A 23,930-nucleotide genomic window follows, 5' to 3' on the forward strand; every position below is an offset into this window, starting at 1 on the left:
CCAAGCGCTGCGAGTTTTTTTTGGGCACAGAGGGACTCATCAAAGGCGGTCTGTTTCCGTTCAAAAAGAGAGCCTTGCAATTAGTGGTGACCCAAGTCGCCCACTTGATGAGGATGCTCACTTGGACTGAAGAAGTATCACTTATGGACTTCATGTAAAGATGAGGAGTCAACTATTAGTTGATTGCCAACAGCTGTGTGGGTACTGAATGTGTAGTGACCGAGAAAGGAGCCACATATTACTACCTAGCTAGGAAAAATCCAGAAGTCAGCTCATAAGTTTCACTAAACAGTTAACTATCACTTGCTCCATACAGTAACATATTACTATAGCTATTGGAGGAAAGAAAAATGGTTGAGTGCTTTAATTCAGAAAATAGATATCCAACTGTATATCAATTTCGTACAGAATTTATAGCCTCGGTAGAACATTCTAGAGCTGTAAAAATTAGGACATTTAATGTAGGATCTCAGGTTTTCCCGGCGTATGGTGTACTGTAACCTGACCCGGTGGGAAACCCGAGAGAACTTCTTGAATAGGACATTTAAATCTGAAAGGTGCCCTGATTTCTTTATATTATCCAATCTTCTTTTCATGAGCATAGGAATATATTACTTATAAAACAAATCAGTAATTTAAATGCCTGCATACTTTTTAAATCACATTGAATAAGCTTTTCTTGCTGGATTTCAATTCGGTGCATTCCCCCAAGCAGTGGTCACAGAGTCACCCAATTATGCGAGCTGTTAACTTTTTCGCCGCCGACAGCAAAGTAACATCGCTGGTTCGGGCTGAGCATGTGTAAACTGACTTCGTCACTGCTTGGGAAATTCCTAAGTAAGTTGTGGAGCGAGGGTCGAACATTGCCACGGGAGCAATGAAACTATGATGATCTAATCGACCCTACAACATACCGGCGCAGAGTGCAAAGGTGCTGGTGGATTCTCACCCCCACCACCTCAACCCCCCGCGAGGGACCAGTGAGAGCCAAAATGACGGTATGATTCAGCACAAATGATGAGGTGATGTAGGCGTGTGCATATAAAAACTGGAATGGGGAAGGGAAGAGTGTTATTTAGGGCGTGCCATGCGGGGAAGGGCGTGGCGAGTGAGGTCGGTTGAGGCATTCGTCAGAATTCCGGAACCTTTTTTAGAGCTGGATTGAAATGACGACGGAAAGAGCAGCACGTGGTCGGCACCAAAATACACCCGAATGAAAATAAAAAAAAATTCGTCTAGCTCCTTTTGAATATTTTCGTCGATTTTTTTTTGTCAGAGGCGAAAAAGTCTTTAGAATTATTCAGAGCGTGTCTACGAGGAAGGTTTTTAAAATAAAACCTCTTTCAAATGTTATGTGGGACATAAAGAACGTGTTTCTATTTATATAATCACGTGGTTCATCTGTTTCAGCCAGGCAATGAATAGTATTCTGGTTCAAAAGGCTCCGTCTGTTGATGCCTGAAATGAAAACGTCTCGATGAAATTGATTTCCGAGTGATAAAACGATCAAAGGCTAAGCGGTGTGGAGAAATTACGGTTAGCATGTTCTCGGAACAATAATCGCCATCATCTTTTAAAACTGTCATATAAAATACGATTGACAAATCTACATACATTTATTTCCACCCACAAAATAGAACATTATACTCCAATGGCATATAGCAATCCAATCAAATAATGCATTTCTGTAGAAAATATTTATTATGTACTCGCCTTTTTGCTGCTCATTGCGTTAACATGGATTGAAAACCTGACGTCTGTCCACCCATCCTGACTGATTAAAAAACCAATTTCTTTAATTACAACCCATACCTTAGAGAAAATGAAAACTATTTATTAATATGACTCAAATATTTTTATTTGAGAAAAATTCTAAGTAGGTGAATTAGTCAACTGTTTCAACTATTATTATTAGTATTAGATACTATATTGTAAATAAATATGGAGGAACTTAATGGCACAATTTTTTCCGTAATAATATTTATCTTCCAGCAAATGATCATTTTCCCAGTACTAAATATTTACATGGATATATTTTGCACTGTTTGCCAAAGAAAAAGGTAAATTATCGTAACATCGGGAAAATAATATCTAAATATTTGTACGGAGAGGGGGCGATGGGACCAGTGAGCATATGCTAGCCTTCAGGAGCGGATATTCTACCTTTCAGCCCACACCCAAGACTGTCTCCCCAACGTTTCCTTCATCTGATTACATTCTGCATACCCCATTCTTGACTTATAATGATACAAAAGTCATCTCCGCGGTAAGGGTAAAATCAGTGCAAATGTCCAAAACATCGTGAACTCTCTCCAAATGCCACACTGATTGAATTATAAAAAGACATTTTGATTTAATTTGTTAACAAAATCGAGTTAATAGGCGTTTACCTGATAATGCATGACTAATGGAAGTGTTTATGTGCAGATGAAAAATTTTAATGGGATAAGTATCATCGGTAAAATTAAAAAAAAATCCATTCAAAGCGAGAATTCATTTAGATTTCACATTTCCTTAAATCGCAATATTGAAAGAGACCACATTTAAGTTTAAAATTTGTAAAAAACTGAGTAATTGGACAATATTTCTCTAAAATTTGCACATTTTGAACATGAGTAACGCAATTACTTAAGGCCAAATTCCTATTCCTAACTGAACATGAAATTAGCTCAGGTTTAGCATAGAAGGGCGACTCATTCAGCAAATCATTTTTTACCACCATGAGGCTCGTCAATTAACTACTGCTAATTAAGTAAGAGTCATTAAAAAACAAATTATTATTCTTTAAGGATAAAGTAAATCCAATAACACGAATCACCACAGGTAACAGCGTGTGAAGTGGTCTTTTGGATCAGCGTATCACATCGTAATGTGCCACTTGTAACGACCTTAGACCTACTAGCATAAACTATAGATGAACTGGTACACATCAATGTGCAGACATTCTGAGATAGGGAGTTTTCGTCTATGGCGCCTGCTTTAGTTCAAGGATACTTTCTACTTTCTCTCCATGAGTCAACCAGAGCGCATAATCCTTCGGTAAAAGCACCAGAAAGAGACAAACAAAATCTCAGAAGTGTGGCACTCAAAGGGAATGAGGAAAGTCGACTGGAATGTGCTCGGTTCTAAGAAGTGTGGGTGAAAAAACCAATGAAAACTAAAAAAAAAACAGCAACAACTTCATCGGGTGCATTTTGAAGCGTAGTGGACATATGAAGACAGTAGTCGAGGGAAAAATGAACGGAAATACCTTCAGAAGAAGACCCCAGAGAAGATTAATGGAACAAGCAAGGGCAGATGTCGAAGAGAGGAAATACATACAGTATGCAGGCATGATGAGGCTAGCTGATAGAAGAGAGCTGAGGCAGACCAATCTCTTAGTTGATGACCAGCGATGCGGCCTATAGGCGGCCTGTATATTGGACCGTGCAGATGGCTAGCTAGCATTTGCGTTAATGCAAAGGTTTTGGTGTAGATATATTTAGGGCCGCATTAAAGATTTACAATATTTGGAGCCATAAGGGAAACTGCTTTAAAATACTGTAAATGAATAAATTTGAATCGTTGCCATTTGATTTAAAAACTGATTCCACTTGAGTAAATTTTCCCTTGATTTTAATTTTTCCACCAGGAAACTGTTAGAGTTCCATGACGTAGGACTTAGTGCGAGGGAATTCTAGAGATTAAGAAAATATAAAATAAACGACAGCGCTTAGGTATCTACATAGCGGCAGAGCTATCGGGTATTTATCTCAAGACTTTAATGCTTTATATCCATTTTTTTGCGAAAAATGCTAAAAAACCAGAAGATTGATCGGAGCATTTATATGCTCGATTTTCCAAGATACAGTGGTATAAATATTCCACACTTGTTCAAACAGAGCAATAACCAACAACCACAAGTGATTAATGCCACGGAAAATGATATAGACTGCTGACGACTCTTTAAATGTGGAATTCGCCCGTTGATCGTGTTCTATTTTATAGCGAGCGCTTTCATTGTATATTTCATTGAGAGTTCGTTAAGCTTCCAGTGGGAATATACTCCATGATTGACCAAAGAGGACAAATCTAAACGCTCAAGGCATTGGAGAGCCAACATGCCGCACCTCTTCCCGTAATCAATGGACCCATGGGCCATTGGATGTCTCTTTCTTTTTCTAAGCTTTTCATTCACTTCCCTCGACTCTTTACGCGTGCAAATACTGGTTTCTGCGCAGAAAGGGACCGTAATGCGCGCGTCCTTGCGTCCCAAATCCGGAAATTTCTTCTCATCTCACGTCTCTCAGAGAAAATTATTGCTCGACTCTGATGCAAGTACGAGGATGTACACACCCGCCTCCCTTACTTTATATTCCATCTCCCCTCACGTAAACGAAGTAAGACCATCCGTTCACGGAGCTGGAGTGCATAAATAGAGAGAGGAAGTTTGAATTATTTATTATGGACTAGGACCCAATGAAGAAACAACTACTAACGGCAAGCATTACTAGCATAGACATTAGGCAGCAATTCTTTAAATTGTACATGTATATGCAGAGTCTACATGTCTACGAATATTGTACCACGTGGTCTGCTATAGTCTGCGAGGATGAAAGGGGCAGCAGAGAAAGGGAGATTTGAGACGAAGGAAACGTGGTGCTGGAGAAGAAAAAAGAAAATAAGTGGACTGATAGAGTATCAAATTAAGAAGTACTTCGAAGAGTGGGTGAAGAGAAAGCCATTGAAGAGCACCATATAAATCAAACGTATCCTGAGACCAAACAGCTTATTGAAGACCATCAATGAAGGGAACATGGAAGGGAGGAATAGCAGAGGAAGACCAAGATGGCAAAAGTCAGTTGAAGGAGCTATGGGGCAATGACGAGATTTGCAAGGAACGGAATAGTTTGGTTGGTTACAAGTCAGTACTGGATCAATACTCCGATCGGGTAACACATTAAATATATTGTACTAAATCAATACATTTTAGCGTATAAATAATTCCTCAATGCTATATCAGGAAAAAAGTTAGTCTATTTCACATTTATTTATTGATTTAAAAAATTAACAAAAGTAAGCATGCCCTCTTTTACAGAACAAAAATGATTTGTTTTAGTTTGGAATAACTTAACAGGAAAATGAACATGACAATAGGGTGTAGTGCATTGCAAACATTTAAAGAACACAAAAAAATGCGCCTTAACGAAATGCATGCAAATTATTACGATGAATATTAAAAATGTTTCCATTGATAGATAATTATTTATCACTTATTGCATCAAACCAGTTCCCCCATAGTTGCGTTTTTTGTTTTGTTGTTGTTGCATTGTCCCTAATAGATTTGGCCTTTCTTGTATTTTGGTGCATTGAGCTCTAAAAAGGGACGGCTTTTATTGAGAAAGCATTGTATTGTATAACAAGTTGCATGATGAGCTGAGATAGGCAGCTGGTCCTTTGGCGTAGTTTGGTTTAATGTACTTCTTACACGTGTTGAGTAGGTAAGCATTTGGAGATAGATTGTAGCGCATATGAGAGAAAAATAAATACGTTTTATCACGTTCATGAAGCAAGAAGACCCAAAGAGCTAACTTAGTCAATATACACTTCTTTAACTGTCGGAAGTATACACTTTGGAGAGAAAGCTCGAAATATTACACATTTTGAATTTATCCAGTTCACCTCTCGATATGCCATGCCAACTTGCTTAAGCATATGAAACCATACCGAATTAAACCCAAGAGTGAAATCTTCGGGGGCCTCCTATAGGTAAGGTAATCGGCTAATAGTGATCCCATTGCCGAGTCAACCATTGTTTGTTGTCATGTTCTACGACGCAGTGAACATTCCGTCCATCCTACACCAGGTAAGCACCAACTCAATCAGTGTTCAACCACTTTCTGGGCACGTCTCAAAATACAGGGAATATACCGTTTCGGTAAACGCTCTTTCGTTTTTACAGTATCCCAAACGTAAATCTTTGATGCCCAGCATAGCAAATTTTCCGTTTATATTATTCCCATATGGTACGTACTATAATTGTGTCATTTGTAATAGTTTAATTAATGAATTGGATGTAACGGCTCGTTTCCCACCCTTGGTGAAAACCAGGGAGGCAACTGACCTCTGCCTCCTACATCCATTCAAAAAGGGCGTACTCGTCTAAAAATCAAAAGGTCAAATTATTATAATGTTGTCTATGGCATTTTTATTGTGTGAAATTTGATGGTTGGAATCAATGGAACACGAGAATATGTAAATATTTACCATTATCTTAGTAGAAAAACGGAAAACGGTTATTAACAGACAGAAAAACATTGGGTATTCCGGGATAATTTTTAAGCAACTCAATTCCAATACCAAGAAATAAAATCTTTGACATAACTCCCAGAAAGAACAACAATATATAAATGGGTAGACTTGCCAAGTGGCATGAAGCGAAACGCCTTCAGAAAATTGGAAACCCATGAATTGCAACCAAAGATTAGCATAAACACGTAATTGCGATCTTCAAATGACGTCAACGTTTGAGCCAAGTATTTTTAACTTCTTGTCCCTGAAAGAACGATTTACGCGTGGTTGAAGAGACTAGGGTACATTACTGCCTTAATGCAATTTGGCACCGATACTTGACCGATTATAAATAATATAAGCAAAACGAAGAGACAAATATGGTATGAAAACAAGGTCTTTAAGTGCTCCCAGCACGTAAATCACAAGCCAGAGGTGCAGTGCCAATGAGGTCTTCACGCCCACTTGTCGTCAACCTTTCCTCTTAAACGAGTGGATGATTGATGGGAGGCCAGTATTTGATCACTAGCGAAGCCTCAGTGTTCGACAGCTCCACTTCTTTTACTATTTATACGTCTCCACACCATTGGCGAATTAATTTTTCATTTTCATGACCAGATCGCGTCAACGATGTTTGTCCATTTGAGTCGACATTTGAGATTTCGACTCGACGAGAACGGATTTTGGCCTTTTCTATAACTTTCAGATCTTATTACTAGTATTGAATGCAACAAATTTCTAACACACTAGTTCAGTTTTCACTGGGGCGTTCAAACTAAAATCACTTGATACCTGATGCTTCGTTTATATTTAGGTACACATATACTCACATGTAGGTATGTGTGTGCACCTAAATTTAAGTGAAGCATTAGGTACGAGGTGTGTGTGTAAGTACACACACACACACACACATATATACATTATACGAATATTCGTATAATGTACACAAGCTACGAATTGACAACGGGACAATGCTTTTGCCTCTTCTAAAAAAACACTATCTGATATCCAACAAGCACAGTCAGGTGTAAAATCCCCTCCTTCCACACACACATGTGATTTGCAGCGTCCTACATAAAAAAATACTAAAATAAGCCCCTTTTTAATTTTGCATACCTCCTTCCTCCTACCATTCCGCACAACATCCCAATTTCTTTTTCTCTGACATTTTTTCTTAGTTTCAAAAAGTCAGAACCAGAATAGAAACGCATTTCTAATTTATCCCTCTCATTGTGCTCCAATAGAAAACATAAATGTCTATCGTTATCGATTAACAGTTGACATTAAATTACTAAATTAGAGGAGCAGTAATATTCACCATTGCATAAAAAGTTTTGCGAATAAAATATAAAAATGCGATATCCTTGGGTTGCATCCACATATGAAGTTTCGGATTAATTCAAAATAGTGACTTTTAATACGGAACATACCTACTTGAATGAATTCAGTCCTTTACACGTGGCCTCACTATTAAAATATATCTTCATTACGGTAGCAATGATTTTAATAAGGCAATGTCTAACCATGCAGAAGCAGAAATTCGAGTCTACGTCTTCAGGGTTAGATGGAATATACCATACTCTGAAATCTACGAGTCACATAAAGTCAAGTCTACGATCTTAGGGGTTATGTCATATACATTACACGTCAGTGTAAAAATACACGTAATTTTAAGGGTTCAAGCAGGTGAAAATTGCTTGACTACTAAGTTTTATATAATCCGTTCTATTCCCTTAGGTGGCTGTATGAAGCAAATCTGCATGATGAGACACGGCCCGTTTAATTTTCCCACCCAGGGATTCACATTTCAATTAGGGCAGGACCGAAGGAAGTATCCCTATTACTAGACCGTACATCTGCGATGAGTCAAATTCATTAATATTTCTGCCTTTTTAACTTTTTCCACTGTGCGACAGTATTATTACGAGTAATTTTGTGACTTTCACTAACATCGAACTTTGATTAATTTATCACAGAGGTGAGATGAAAAAATATCGCAAACATCCATTTGCCATTTGTGTTTTGAGGTTCTCAATATGTTTTTCCCCTGCTCTGGTAAACTTCACCGGGGCGGACTAATTAAATCAGTCAGTCAGTGTTCGGTTTAATTCGTGCCTTGTTTTACATGATGTGAAAGCTGGTATTTGAATGAGTCGACTTGACGATAAATCCAATTCCGGTAGTCATCCCGTTGAACAAGACACGCCCCTTCGCTCCCTTTCTCTCTCTTTTTAGTGTTGCATGACGAGGAAATACGGGATTTAACAAGAGCTGAACGGAAAGGAATGGAAAGTTCAAAGAGGGATGAAGAGGGACATGTTTACATGAGCCATTATAGGGTCGTACTCGGAATAGGGGAAAAAATTGAGCTACAAGATTTCGGAGGAAGCCAGAAGGGAAGGGGATGCCAATTCATCCCATCTTAGGTTCGAGCGATACCGAAAATAATATTGGGAGGAGCAATTAACTAAGATTTTTTGGAATTTTCGTTTTCATTTATTCACAAATATTTTTGAAAATAATCTTTCATCAAGGAAATTTATCGTCGATTCGCTATTCTTAAGTTTTGTACTTTTCCAAGTCTTATTATTTAGTTCGAGTTACCAAATCCCCCATTTTTATCTTAAGTTGCACGGTTTGTCATATGCAGGGTGTGACCTCTTAGCCTATACCTCCCTAATGATGATTTTATTCCTTAGTTGATGTAGGTCACAGCTGCTTTTTCTCTAATTGTTCTCTAGTTGGGTGAAAATTTATGTCTGAACCATTCTGAAATATATGAAATATCAAAAAATTTTAATTGAAATTTTCAAATAAAATGTACCTGATTTAAAAAAAATAATTTAATCCAGACAAATTACCACAAATACAAAAATCAATCAACATAAATAGGCAATAATCATGCCTTTGGCACATCGTATATTGCGATGCGGTGCGTCTCCAAACACTTACTTCGAGAAGCGAGAACTTATATTAAAGCCAGAGGGCTAAGGAAGAAATTGCAGCAAGTAACTACTTAGCAGTAAATCAATATTGGACTCTCATTTAAAAAATATCAGCTGACGATAGAACACTTTCAATAAAGATACTGCAATAAATTATTCAGTTGAAAAATACCGGTTTGTTGTTGATTATTTCGCTGAAAATAAATATGGAATAGCTTTCGATGTGCTTAGTTATATATCGCTTATTCCTGCCCTAACATTTACTTTATTTTTTCATTTCGTCACGACTCGGAAGGAGCCACTGGTGCGCGTGAAACGGTTGACGGGCGTGGGTAATTTGTCTTGGTTACCTCCCGATTCATCTTCCTACAGTTCCCGGAGATTTTTTAACGAGATCGAGTTACGCTTCCGAAAGAGTGGGAGAGAGAGAAAAAAAATAAATGACGGCCGTTTTCTTTATTTATTTGGACTTACCACCTACCACCCACTTACGAAGCTGTTTCCCTCGCGGTTTATTTCGCATTCGTGAGGTTGGAAATGCGGCCGGAAAGTTTTAGCTGGCTTCGTCGAGTGCTTTTATTTTTTCACACTTACTACAGACTTCTAGAAAAAAATATCCCATGAAGAAACATATAAAATAGTCCCATATGGTTTCATATTTGCGCTCAAGTCATATTGTCGATTGGAGAGAAAGAAAGCATCTATTTAACCAAGGGTACAAAGAATAATTCCCTTGATCTTAATCATCATTGTCACCTGCAAAAGCAAAGTGAATCTTTAATTCTATTCTTATCGTAGATACAAGAGAAAATTAATTTTTTATTTTTGAAAGGATCTCCATTTGAGGTGATTTTCCATAATTTATCATTTAATGTTATTTATTATATTTGGATTTATCATATTTGGAATTGGAAGTTTCATTCGAAAAAGATATATTTGAGTTCAAAATACTAATAAACAAGACATTGCTTCAATTTCATTTGTTCAACAAGGGTTTATTAGCGAGGAAAATATTACTCACTTCTAAGAATAACCTTCAAATTACACTAAATTGATATTACTCGCAGCGCCAGTTCTACTTAAAATTTAGAAACTGGATCGCCAGCTGCAAAGCATTATGAGGTCATATATACGGAACAGAGATTATATATACGGAGATAGCAAGGATCAATTTTTGTTAAGGTTTTCATGTTCCACGCTTTACTTTTTATATTCTCCACTCGTCCACATCTTAATGATACACGGAAATGTCACAACATGAATTAATAGGAATGTCGGTACTGTTTAGCTCCGTTACCAATTGTTTTAGTCCTTAGCTGATTATTAGGCTGTCAAATAATAATACGCAATGCATACAGTGACATCTCCGGTGAATTCACCCTTGAGATACTTGGATAGGTAGGGAAGTGATGCTATCAGTAAAGACAGAATTTCACAACCTGTCATCCTTTCTGTTATTCTATCAGTATACGTGCAACAACAATTGAGGGTAGAGCCAACCCGGTTACGATCAAGGAGTTTTGTGCACCCGTCCACATTGTCCCCACAGCAACCGGTCTCATTCGTTGACATTGAGTGACGTAAGTGTGAACGAATCACCAGATTCGGGACAACAATGGCACTCCGGTAAAATCGGCAATGTGACACGGAGACAGCCATGGCTGACGGAAGGTCTAAAGGGTTTCTCTTATTTCACTATTTTTAGACACGGTCCACCGAGCAGAATACGTTCCCCAAAGATGAGAGGGCCGCTACTTTGTGAGGGTTGATGCTTTCTCTCACGCCTATCTTTGATGAGAGGCAAGTGAAAGATTACCGGGAAGGGTGGTTGCCACTTGAAGGTGTAATTTGGCTGTTACGCAGTTAGGTAGGTAGGGGTGGGGACACTCTTTGAGCATGTTCACGGAGGGAAGCTCTCTGGGACATTGGGATTAGGGGTGAGAATTCAAGGAGGGTGAAGGGCACGAGCGCCAGTGATTCTAATGAGAGACTTTAAGGAAAATTGCTGAGGTTAAATCTACAACAATGTTAAACACTGCGAGTCGTCACCTGGTCGTGTTGCAGGGGGTTTTCGGATAGGATTATCATATTTAAATCAGGTTTTTAGATCGTAGTCGGCAAGGAGCTTTTTCAATCGAAAATGAAGCACGAGAGAGGTATTAGAATTGAAGCTACGAGTGAAGAAAGTATTTCACTCCGTCAATCCCGGTGACCGTCTCCCTCGTTTCATCTGAGTGCTCCAAACTAGTCAATATAATGTGGGCACATTATATCAGCCAAGGAAGTCAAACCTGATGATTCCCTCGATGCCGTAAGTAAATTTTAGTGATTTATACTTTTCTAAATGTTTTATTCCCTCAGTCTTTGGAGAGATTCCCATCATAAATTTCCATAGGGTGCAGGGTAAAGATGAAATCCTATTAGTAATATTAATCTTTAAGCAGGGTGCACTTAAGAAAATAACGCTAAATTCCTTACAGTTCAATTTCTCCTAAAATTTTCCTAAATAAATTAATAAAACTCTCTCACCTAAACATCAAGAGTTCTCACGGAAGTAAAAATACCAATGTATCTTTCCACACAATTTTATTCGGTGCAACTAGTTTCGACGCATCGGCGTCATCCTCAGGTACAGAGTTACACATACAGGTCGGTCATATATTGAGCATTGGTATTTTTACTTCAGTGATAATAGAATTCCATAAAGCCAAGCCTGAAAACATCGAATATATCAAGAGTTCTTCAGGAGCGTTGATAGACCAGGGGCTAGAATGAAAATTAGGAGATTTGATTATGAGGAAGATTCATCATGAAAAGCATTAACTGCATAATATCAGAAATAATAACATTGAAAGTGGATATAAATTCACGGAGAAAAAATTCAAAGCTTGTAAATTAACCGCGAGAATTGGCCATTATAGATTCTCGTTCGCAAATTATATCATATTATTCATGAGGTGAAGGCCGAGATTGAACGCTGGATCTTGAACTTGTTTGTGAAAGTAACCAACACGCCTCGAGTACGAGGAAATCCCTTGTATAGGGAAAATCGCAGTCACTTTGGAACAATCTAGCATTCATTACACTTAGCGCTTGAATATTTATTTTTTTGTCCAAGAATATACAAATTTACATCAGCAAAAGCACTGCTTCCATGTCATCATTGAAATTTGCCATTAAAATCATAAATCCAGTAATCCCCACCCGAAGGATTGATGGTAGATTTCACCCAGTAATAAGCCCGATGACGTGTGAAATTCACACATCAGGGAAGGGGGGCCAGTTTCTTCCCCAGTCCAGGCTTCCCAGGTAGATCTGTTACCCGAGAAATCACAAATCTTAGTGCAGCTGAGGGTGCCCGGGAGGCTTGCCCGGGAATATAACCCCCCTGAGGGCCCTCTGGTCAGTAGTCCAACACTCTACCCCTGGACTAACATTCCCATGATATTTCCTTTATTCAAGCATTATTAGTAATAGGGTAAAATTATCAAATTAAATGTTTGGTTGGTATTTTTTCAAGATGAAGGGTGCTAAATATTTTGAGCTGCGGGAAGAAATTATGTAAACTACTCCGTTTTTCAAGGTGGAAAACTTACTTTTAAACCCATATGAATTTGAAGAATACCATTTATCTCATGTCAATCGCATAAAATTAGCTACCGGAGCATCCAGTATTTTTCTTCCTTTCAGGGACCGCGACTACCTCTAGCTCCATTATGCCCTCTGCTCTACCTGTCTCTCTCTTTCCAAACCCGAAAAGGCCTACTCAACACCTCAGATATCCCCCATTTCCTTTATCCCTTGACTGTACTTCCAGCGTCCAACTGGAAAGCATGGCTAACTGTTCTTAAGTGCGATCAATAAAAGGCAGAGCTCGTGACGGCTTCGGTCCGAAATGTCATTCCGTACCCCCCGGTCATAATGCAATTTGAGGGATGCGTGGAGTTAGTTTGACACGGGTTGGAGCGGGAAGAGTGTAAAGAAGCTCTCCCCATGATCTCAATAACTTATAGTGGTCCTACCGAAACGACCCTGCTCGTATTTCTCAATTTTTGTTGTCACATCCGATTGACTGAAAGGGTCCATGGGAAATAGGGAACGGGAAGGGTCCTGGGGATTGCATTTGGGTGTGAGTGGAGAGGGGGAGATTACGGGGAAGGGGAACATTAAGGCATTAGTACGTAAGTAGAGTTCGTAAGGTAGAGAGGGACACATGAATTGATCGGTGCCTGACGTAGGGTGGTAAACGGGCAGGAAACCATATTCGTGCAAGCAACAAAAGATTTCTGGACGCTATGCCATGCGACTAAGAGCAGTCTGCCTGATAGGCCTACTCTTATGAGGCCCCCGATTTGAAATTCGGCTGTTTTCTTAAGACTCACCCAGCAAACAAAAGGTTTTCTGAGCATCTGATGAAATCATAGAGTAAGAGAGAAAATATACAAATTGTTCCTCATCATCCCAAATATACGGTCTTGGCTCGTGCTGCAGCTTCCTTTGGGATGATTGAGCTATAGTTTCCACGTAAATAACATAAAACCATGATTTGTCACAATTTCTGACCCTCTGGAGCAAATTTGGGTCGTCGTGGCCAACACATCATTAGCAATGTTAAAGCGTTGCTGTTTTTTGTCGAAATTGAGCAATTTTGCTACGAATTTAGCAGCGACCCGTGTCATGCCCAAAACATTGGTCAGATTCGAATGGCACGAGCCATTCGATAAGTTTAGGTCCCCAGCAACTTCTCTAACGGTGATTCGACGATTGGCCAATACTAAGTTTTTCACTTCATCAAAGTTTTCGTCTGTTGTTGACGTGCTCGGGCGTCCGGCACGCTCTTCGTCGTTCACATCTTCTCGGCCCTCTGAGAACATTTTATACCACCGATAAACGTTGCTTCGGTCCAAGGTAGCTTCTCCATATGCCAAAGTCAACATTTGGAATGCGTCCGCGCACTTAATTCCGTTTTTCACACAAAATTTGATACAGATTCTTTGATCCATTTTTTGTAACAGGCAAAAATCGAAGACAAGCCGAAACGCGTCTATGCGAAACAACTCTCAACAAATTAACTGAACATTCAAAATGGCCGAAACTTTCGGTATAAGTAAGAGACATAAGTACCAACATAACGCCACAAAAAAATCGAAAATCAAATTTACGTAACCCGCGGAAATTCAAAAGTCACGATACTTTTTGAGCAGACCTCGTATAATTTCATAAGTCCAACGGGGTATATAACGACGGTGAATTTTATTAAATGGTAAGTTTGGACACTTGGCTTGGATGAGCTTTGCCTTTATCCGTATATCAAGCCATTTTTATGGATATTGTAGTATTTGACAACTGGCTAAAATTAAAATAAAATTACGTCAAATATCATAGAGTGGTTTTGAAACCGCAAAATTTTGTTGAATATACTAGTAGACAGAAAATGGTCTGAAAATTGTACTTTGGGAAAAAAAGAATTCGTACACTTTTGACAACGATATTCACACTCAGATCCACTTTGTCCTACGCGTCCCGACTCATTACTTTACAAATTAAAATGTAGAGTGCGTTGAGGGGGTGGTAAAATTAAAAGGGGGGTATGAACGAAAGGAACTTGGCCTGAATTGGAATTAGAATTCAGGAGCGGTACGGGGCTGAGGTATAGAGAAGACTTTTTAGACACGAGTGTGGAGTTAGCACTGGAGGTACAACGACGACAACGGAAAAAACTGCAGACATTAAGAAAGAGGGAAAAACAAATTAAAACGATAGTAGTTTCACAGTGCACGACTCCAGTAAAAGAAGGATTAATTCTTCGAAGAAAAGATAAAAATTCTTCTTAAGACAAAGAAGGATTTTTATATACACATTTAATTATGTACATGTGCTTGGTGCGCACGTATCGGACGAGACCTTGGGTGGAATACGGATATTGCTAGATGGCGTCACAGGACTTCCTTTTTAGGATGATATTAAGTGCCGGCAAAGTTTAACTACAGAGATAAAAATCCTACTTCAAATCAAAGCGATAGAGACGCATTCTTAGAATAATGAAAATGACGTCCTGGGTTATTTTAGATTTATATAAAAACTTAAAGGCGACCAACAATCGCACATTTAAGAATAACCTGCTCAGTCCGGTGATGATAGTAGTCGCTGGCTAACCAGTATATCAATTTCCAATACGTGATGCATCAACAAAATTACTCTTCAAACTATGCAAATACGAAAATAAATAATTTAATTTTCGGCTGATTAATGCCGTATATTCAATTCTTCGTATTTCTGAACTGAAAGCTTCTTTTAAGTCACTTTTAAAAACATTTCAATACATGATAGTGCAAAATTAACTTCTTCATGATGCTCCTACAAAATAAACCCATAGGCACTCTTCCTAAAGCTGAAAAATTCTATTTCATGTGCTTGATGACTATCCTGGAACTTCCTGGAGCAGCATTTTTATCTTTTTACTTTTATTTGTTTACGCTAATGTGTGGAAAATGTTATGAATGTATAATATCATGAGTCTTAGTCACTTAAGATAATATATAGTATATCGTCTCTCTATTGATATTAGATTTCCTTAGACCTAGGCCGTGATCAAAATAACAGATAGGTTGAGTAAAAAATATGATTGTGAAGTTCATTTCTTTTGCCTCATTTCTTTGCCTATCTCCTTTGTGACAACTCTTTCCATTCTACTTCCGATGCACGTAAGGACAAACACGAATACTCGAGGGCTCCCTTCACCATTCCAAACTCTTATATTAGAAAGTACAGGCCTGATCATAAGGGTTATTTCACCTTCGTTGTCCTGTACTGCGTCAAGTGGAATATGAGGGTAGAGTCGATCGGAAAAAACCTTGAGAGTGGAACTAATTCAAAGCTAAAATTTGAAGATATCAGATAAACAGTTAAGAAAAACTCACCCAAGAGAAATAAATTGATATTTTATATTATGAGTACGTCTTTCACTAATTCCACAATTCCAAATTGCTTCTTGAACTGCTAATTGACAAGAAAATATAGCGTTAATCTACTAACGAAAATCATAATTATCAACATAGTTGTACCCCAATTATTCGCATAAAACATCAATGCTATGAAGTACGCTCGCTTACTCAATCATATAACCTAATACCGCTGGATAAATTGATATAGTATTTTTTTTTTTGAGTTTTCCATACTGAAAAGAGTCCCGAGAAAATAAACGAATATTTATACTTGCATTTTCTTATCAAAATTAGAGACTAAAATTCAATATGAATCCATTAAAATTTAATTAATTAAATCATTAAAAACTTACTTTGATTTAATCGCACTTCTATTCCGGATTCTTATTGGCTAATTCTTTTCCAACTTATTTTCTGTCAGTTCCATTCGGCCTTTTCTCTCTGTTTGTAAAGAAGGCTACCACAAGGAATCAGCTACTTTGTAAATGACGAAATTGAATGCCTAAATCTTGTCTAATAAAAATAAACTTGAATGTTATTTGACATTCAAATATAAGGTAAACATGTAGGTGGTGTATCATGGATTTTTTTTTATTTTGACAAGTGAGTGGCCAATATTCTTCTCGTGTGATTTTCAATCCATTGGTGTGAAATTAATTAGTCAGAAAGTTGAGTTTTTTGTTTTATTTACGACTGAAGTGAACTTTTAATGGCCTTTCGACAACCATGAAACTTTTTCCGTAAATAAACCTTCGTAGAAGTTTGTACGAACTGGTATTCTAAAGATATACTCAATTAGAGGGAAAATAAGATTTTTGATGAAACGTTAAATAAATCACATTATAACTTTAACGGTAAGTTTTAGGGATAAACTTGTTCACAGTCATGGACAAAAATAATCACAGATTCTCAAACTTAGCGTTAATTTTAAGTACTGTGTCACTTCCAGAGCCTCGATTTCGACTAAAACCTCAAGCGTAGGTACGTCAACTCAAAAAATTTACGTACCTATGAAATTTCGCGTTCGCCTGGCTTCACGAATCTTTTCTGTAATGAGAAACTTCTTTAAAATTTGTGTTCCCAAACTTAGCCTAGGTTGCGAGGTTATTCTTCCAAAAAACACTAGTCACATATCCGGGGAAATGCATTACCTGGTATGTTTTCGACGTTATTTAAAGCACACTTCAAAATTTATTCTTGCTCACTACTTCGAACTCAAATGCTTTCATCAGCAATGAAAATCTTCAACAAAGAATTCTTCGGTCCTACTGAAGACTAAGTTATTAAGAATGAGACTAAGTACTATTTTTTAAGAACCTATGCCAATATTAGTAATTATAATGGGTAATGGGTATAATGTAGATGCAGAAGACCATTTCACATGAAATAATTTTAAAAAATTAAAAAGGTCAGTGAACTGACCTACTTTCTAACTAAACAGTTCGTGCACATATGATGAATAGGGACCAAGTTTCGAGAATTTCGGGTGTAGCAAGTCTCCTGACAAAGATTTTCGGCAATATTTTACGACAGAACGCATAATTCCACGGCAACATCAAACAATTGAAGAGAGATTTATTAGTGCCCTATGATGGATGGATTGGAATGATGCCGCGTCGGCAAAATGGATATGTCATTAACGAGCTAAAACTACGAGCTACTAACCTTTCTTGTGTTGAGGAAGTTTCGAGAGAAGGAAGGAAGCATATACGTACATTCTGGAAGAGATTTAAGATCTCCATAGATCGGTCTGGGGGAGAAAGGGAGAGCGAGGGAGAGATGATTGGTTGCTTTGGGGAATGGGGGTGGGGACGCCGGGGGCAAAACGGCTGCGGAGGCGGGAAAGAACGATGTCGGCAATTGACAGTGAGGAGACAAACGAGCTCACGAGAACGTTCGCTCTCCTTTCGCAGTGTAGGGCGCTGTACGAGACGGGAAGCATAAGTTATCGCCTGGAGCAATTGCAACTGGAGTGTGAGCACAGGCGATGTACCTACAACTTGTTAAGAAAAGAACCGAACCGGATGAATTATCGTACTAAATTTATGAAGGATACGCGAGTCCGGAGATTCAAAGTTTCATCGCAATACGATGCATTCCCATCAGAAATGCCACCGTTACCAACCTGAGTTTTTATTATTTTAAAAAATCCTGTGGCGAAGGTATTGAGGACCTTTGAAATTTATACCATAGCAATTGAGTAAGAATTAAGAAGAAAACCCGAGTAAATGTCAGAGACACTTCCGATGCTAAGATCAAGAAATTACGCATCACAGATTTGATTGCGCAGTTAAGAACACTAGAAAAAGATTTTACCAAGCGGTAGCAGTTCAATCGCGCTGGCTAGTGGAGCAATTTTATTTTAAACGTAACCATTAATATTTGTTAACTTCACATAAAGGTCATGATTAAATCGCTTGGGATGCATTCTGAGTGAGAATTGACAATCGAAACCCCTAGAAAAAATAAATGTTGAACGATATTTTAGTGAATTGAACTTCACATTATAAATGATTTGTAATAGCTATTTCATGGATAATAGAATATTTATTTCTCAAGGTTGGTTCACATCCTTATTATTTATTTTATCACCATTTATGATAACCAATTGAAAGTTTTAAGCTGAAAGTAAAGTTTTGCGAGACAAGTACAAGTAGTCCTGGTTAGGCTGAAACAATTCAAATTGGAATTTTCTTTTCAAAATTTTCACTATATTTTGCACAAATAAATTCACAGCAATTCAGGTGCCTAAAGATGACGGCGTTTTACACCTTGATACTGCAAGCATGCGTGCATTACTCATTCTGAGAAGTCCGCTTCTTGAGTGTCACATTAAGAATACAAAACCTTAAAAAAATCCGCCCAACGTGGGGCTCGAACCCACGACCCTGAGATTAAGAGTCTCATGCTCTACCGACTGAGCTAGCCGGGCTTAATACAGAAGCATGATGAATGAAGTCATTGTTAACTGTACTTACTTATTATTATTGCTTTGAAGCAAATTTAATGCTACGATCTTTAATATGGTTTATCTCATCAGAATGGGACTTCGTTCCTTGACCATGACCACGACCTCCAAATGAAATTTATCTCGTATTTCGTAGAAACACTTATTCCTTTCTCGTAACTGGTGTAATACTCGGCCTCAGATAAGTGCACTCTCCAGTTTGATCATCGGCGAAAAGATTTGAAACATGGCCTCTTTCTTCCAGGCTTAAAGCAATATCGCATTAACGGAGGTTAGAGGTTACATGACAATAGCACACTATCTTTTGCAGCCAGCGGCCACATTCTCTTTGATCTAATTAGCACGACCAGTTGATATTGGTAGCTTACAGCTAAAGCTGCACTTTTGCAGAATATTTTCATAAATAGTACGTTTAGAAAATCAAATGTTATTCGATTCCCTTCTTCTCATCATTCTTACCCCACCCAAACTTCCCGTGTGTGGGTGTCGCCACACCCATATTACGTGTATACTCTTTGGGAGGTGATGTGAATAGGAGTGAATCATGAATATTAGGTTCTCAGAAAAAAAGTCTTCTGGCGCTTTACGATAATTAAAAAACCTTTTTCACATAAATGAGACATTCAAGCTATTTAATATTCATAATGACACATCGATGCGTATGCCATATTGCTGTACCATAAGGGGGGATATAGGCAGCAAACGATTGAAATACCCTCCATGTGGCCATTCTAACCATCATGGCTTTAAATTCACGCCGTTTTCTTCGCTCGGTGAATTGAATATCTTCCCATTGATCCACAATTATTTACTTTCGATTGTTTTTTAGTGTACGCCATGGATGAGATCTCGGACGGGAACACCGAGGAGGATATTTCGGCAGGGGCAGCCATACAGCAGGCATTACCATAGCGTTTTTATTATTCCGTGATAGTTACTACCGCAGAGTAACCAGCTTGCTGATTACTTCATGGTAATATCTACTTTCCACGAAAATGGAAATGGGTTTAGTCATTCGTGTAGATTTTCCATGCAATGATTCAGCGGAAGGAGGATGTACAGTGACTATTGCGAAGAGAATTTCTGTCAAGATAGCATAGTGCTAAGAATAATGATTAGTACACATTTAAGAAAAGGACAAGATTCATCCTAAGTAGGGCATGCGCCCTTGAAGGAAATAACGATTGAATAATGAGATAAAAAAGAGACCTTACTAACAGAAAACTGATAGCATAAGAGTACCAACCACAAACGCTAAAGGAAATTTAATGTAAATCACCTGAATGTTTATAAATTTTATCATTCGTGGGGAGTCAGCTTGATTTTTAATTAAATCGTGATTGTAAACAAGTTGTTTTCGACATGATGTAATTATTCTCATTGGGGTAAATGTAGTATCGAATACAAGAAATTCTGTTTCTGCAATATGAATTACATTAAACTGAAAATGATTTACTTGTCAAAGGCAGGTTTTAGGTGAACTATGAAAACAAATTTACGGTCTTCTAAGAAATTTACTCGTATTACCTTCAAGGTCTTGATAAAATAAGATCAATATACTATATATTTTTTTATAACCAAATACTTTCTACCTCCTTCAAGGTCTCTGAAATTCTTATTTTTCCCTCCCCTCTCTATCACTCTTAGATTAACTCTTTTAAATTCCCTCTCTTAGATTGCCTGCGAAACTAGATTGAGAATCACTTTCTGAAGGAATGTTAAATTACTGATTAAATTTCTTGCATAAATTGGAAGGCCTTTTTAGCGAAGATGTTGAAAATGTATTATTAACCCTATCGCACTACGGAAGGAGAGATAATTACATTAAGATCAGAGATATACAGAGTAGAATAGATAGACTTAAGATGTCATTTTTCCCACTACCTATAAGGGACCAGTAGAATTGTAAGTTGCGACGTTAGGCGAAAAAAGAGTTTCTCTTTCTCATTCTAAGTTATTTAATATGTTGTCACTATTTCATCGAACCTTAGTTTATGGCCCCTTTTACTTAGCTCAACATTTTATAGTTTAGAATTACATCAAATTTTCCCGTAGCGCATGTTCCTGTAGGTGGGTCGCAGTAGTCCAGGGCAGAGTGTTGGACTACTGAGAGAGGGTCCGGGTTCGATTCCCGGGCAAGCCTCTCTGGATACCCTCAGCTCCACCCAAGCTATGTGATTTTTCGGGTCCCAGGTCTTACTGAGAAACCATAACCGGCACAGGGAAAGGAACTGGCCCCCCTTCCCTGATGTGTGAATTTCACACGCCGTCGGGCTTAGTACTGGGTGAACTCTGCAATCACCTACCAAACCGACCTTCGGGTTGATTACTGTGTTTATGGTTTTTTATGTACCTCTAGTTACGTAGCATACGTCAAAATATTTGGATGGTAGGATTACAAAAGATATGTCCTGGGGAAAACAAATTCGTGAATTTCGCGGAATAGCAAATAAAAAGTTAGGTTTCATGAAAAGGACACTAGTGAAATGTACTCGTAATGAGAAGGTTTTATTTTACGTTAGTTAGGCCCCACCCAATGCACGCTGCGGGTGCATGGGATCGTCACGATGTGGGTTTAATGTTGGAACTAGATCGAGTGCAATATGGAGCAGCTAGTTTTGTGAAAAGTTCTTATGAACAAGGTAGCAGTTTCACGACACTATTGAAATATTAGGATGGGAGCCACTAGTTGACCGTATTTTGAATATACAGGTTAAATTTACTGCATAAATTTGAGGCAGGTCACTTATTCGAGGATGTTAAAAACATTTCATAAGCCCCGAATTGCTATGGCAGAGCAGATGAAGTACGTTGTATCCTGTTATTCAATATTCTTGCTTACACATACCTTCTTTCGTGTGATTAACTTTGTTCGAGTTCTTGATCGGACAAATATTTGTATATAGGAGTAACGATTGTGATTGTTCATGCATGCTGGTGACCTAACACCCTCCACCACACGCCCTTGCAGTGTTTTGCGGCGTATTATATCTTTAAACATTATTTGATTTATTTTACAAATACTATGTAACGAAAAATTAAGAAAAATTTGACTGTTGATATTGCATGCCTAGTGTTGAATCATTCCCATCTACACATCCTTGTGGTGGCTTTCATGGTACCATGTAGAACTATCTAAACCCACCCAATACCACGTTAGCCGTCAAGTTAAGGCGCCAGCTATACATGCAGAATTATAATTTTATACATACACTTCAATTCATATTAGATCATATGTAAAAGCTCTCGTGTACACATGCATATATGGGTCATGCAAAGATCGTATTTTAACTTATTCATGAAATTATAGTATTTATATATTTGACGTTTGATTTATATATTTGTTATTTAATAGTTGATATATTTTTTCGGGCGCTAAGGTTCGATTATGTTTGCGTATCGTGCGTGGCATGATGGATCACTTCAATCGGTCTGTGACGATATCTTTTTCTTTAACAGGTTAATAATGGTAAATAATGTAAGATTGCTGATAACGTGGGAGCTTAGGTCTATTATGTTTCGCAAGAAAAGTATGGTTCCCATAATACTTTCCCCGGGAATTCACGGGGTTCATTTTGATTTACATGTTTATAACAACATTAATTTCAATTAAGTCGGTCATAATAAATTCTTCCCCGTAATCATTAAGAAATGCAACCTAAAATGATATATCTAAGAATGTGATGAGTTTCATTTTCAGTTGCGCATTTTTTTAAACTGGAAACTTAGGCGTCAGCTTTATTTCGTGACATAGTGGATTCACAACTTGCAAGTTTCTCCAAACATTCCAACCACAGCCTCTGCTAACCCTTCCGTGTCACATCCGTTTCCTCTCGACGCAATCCGTCCCTCACTTGGGACTGAAGCCCGCTTCTCCCTCCGTCACGGCTAATCCCTCATCTAAACCCTTACCCCCACCACCAATTCCTCCTCTAACCAGAAGACTTGGCTCTTTTTCTATTTCTTTACACTCAGTCATATCTCCTCCCTCTTACTTCCGCTGGGACCACCGTTGCTCCCAGTTACGCTAAACAAACAAGCCATAAACTCCACGTCATACCAGGAAGGATACCCCCATTCATTGCACCCTAGCTCGAGTTACGCATGCTCACTCTCCAAGGAAGTGTGACGAACGAGGGATGTAGGGAGGCGGCTAGCGTGAGTCTGCCGTGGTACGCACGTTCACTATTACCAGTCTTCCTGGAGCACCAACGTTCTGTTTAGTCAGCAAAAATTCCCCGAAATCTAATCCGAGAATTATTTCGGATTCCAGTCATTGCGCAGGCCTTATAACAGAAAACTAATACTTTGGTTACAATGCACATCCAAAACTGTTCTCTCACGCCCAGGTGGCTTTTCTACCTAAAATTTATCTTCATTTTTTATTACTACGAATTTGTCCCATAGTCGAGTAAGAAATTAAGGGATTTATTCTCCAATGTGACGAATGCGAATTGGTCACTTCGGGGAAACAATGCCGAACACGCTGATAATCGCGTGCAAATCATGAAAAACAATAAACTATTAAGCATAGAGCTTGAAGAAAAACCAGCAGGCCACTGAGAACCACTGTGTGACTGGACGGCCGCCCAAGAGTGGTAATGTGGTAAGCAGTCGACCTCCCAAGAGGGTAAACTCCAACAACTTCGGAAATTAACAGTTCATTGAATCTAGAACAAGAAACATTGTTTCCTTAGTATTACTATTCGTCGTGGGACCTCTCCCTCAATTCGTAGTTTCCACATTCTAATTATAGCACGAAGTTCTCTCTCGGAATATGGAGTTGCTCGCAAAAATGTCATA

The 23,930-nt window shown here is 38.3% G+C and overlaps 1 protein-coding gene and 1 non-coding gene across 2 annotated transcripts in view; both read right to left on the minus strand.

Moving 5' to 3' along the window:
• Window positions 1-23,930, minus strand: part of LOC139700125 (uncharacterized) — a 599,750-nt gene that overhangs the window by 404,598 nt on the left and 171,222 nt on the right. The gene's annotated exons all lie outside the window — the stretch shown is intronic.
• Window positions 19,019-19,091, minus strand: TRNAK-CUU (transfer RNA lysine (anticodon CUU)). Its single transcript has one exon. It is a non-coding gene; the product is annotated as a tRNA-Lys (tRNA).

Source organism: Hetaerina americana, unplaced genomic scaffold (genome assembly GCF_022747635.1).
Source record: "Hetaerina americana unplaced genomic scaffold, ioHetAmer1.1.p SCAF_10, whole genome shotgun sequence".
NCBI lineage: Eukaryota > Metazoa > Arthropoda > Insecta > Odonata > Calopterygidae > Hetaerina > Hetaerina americana.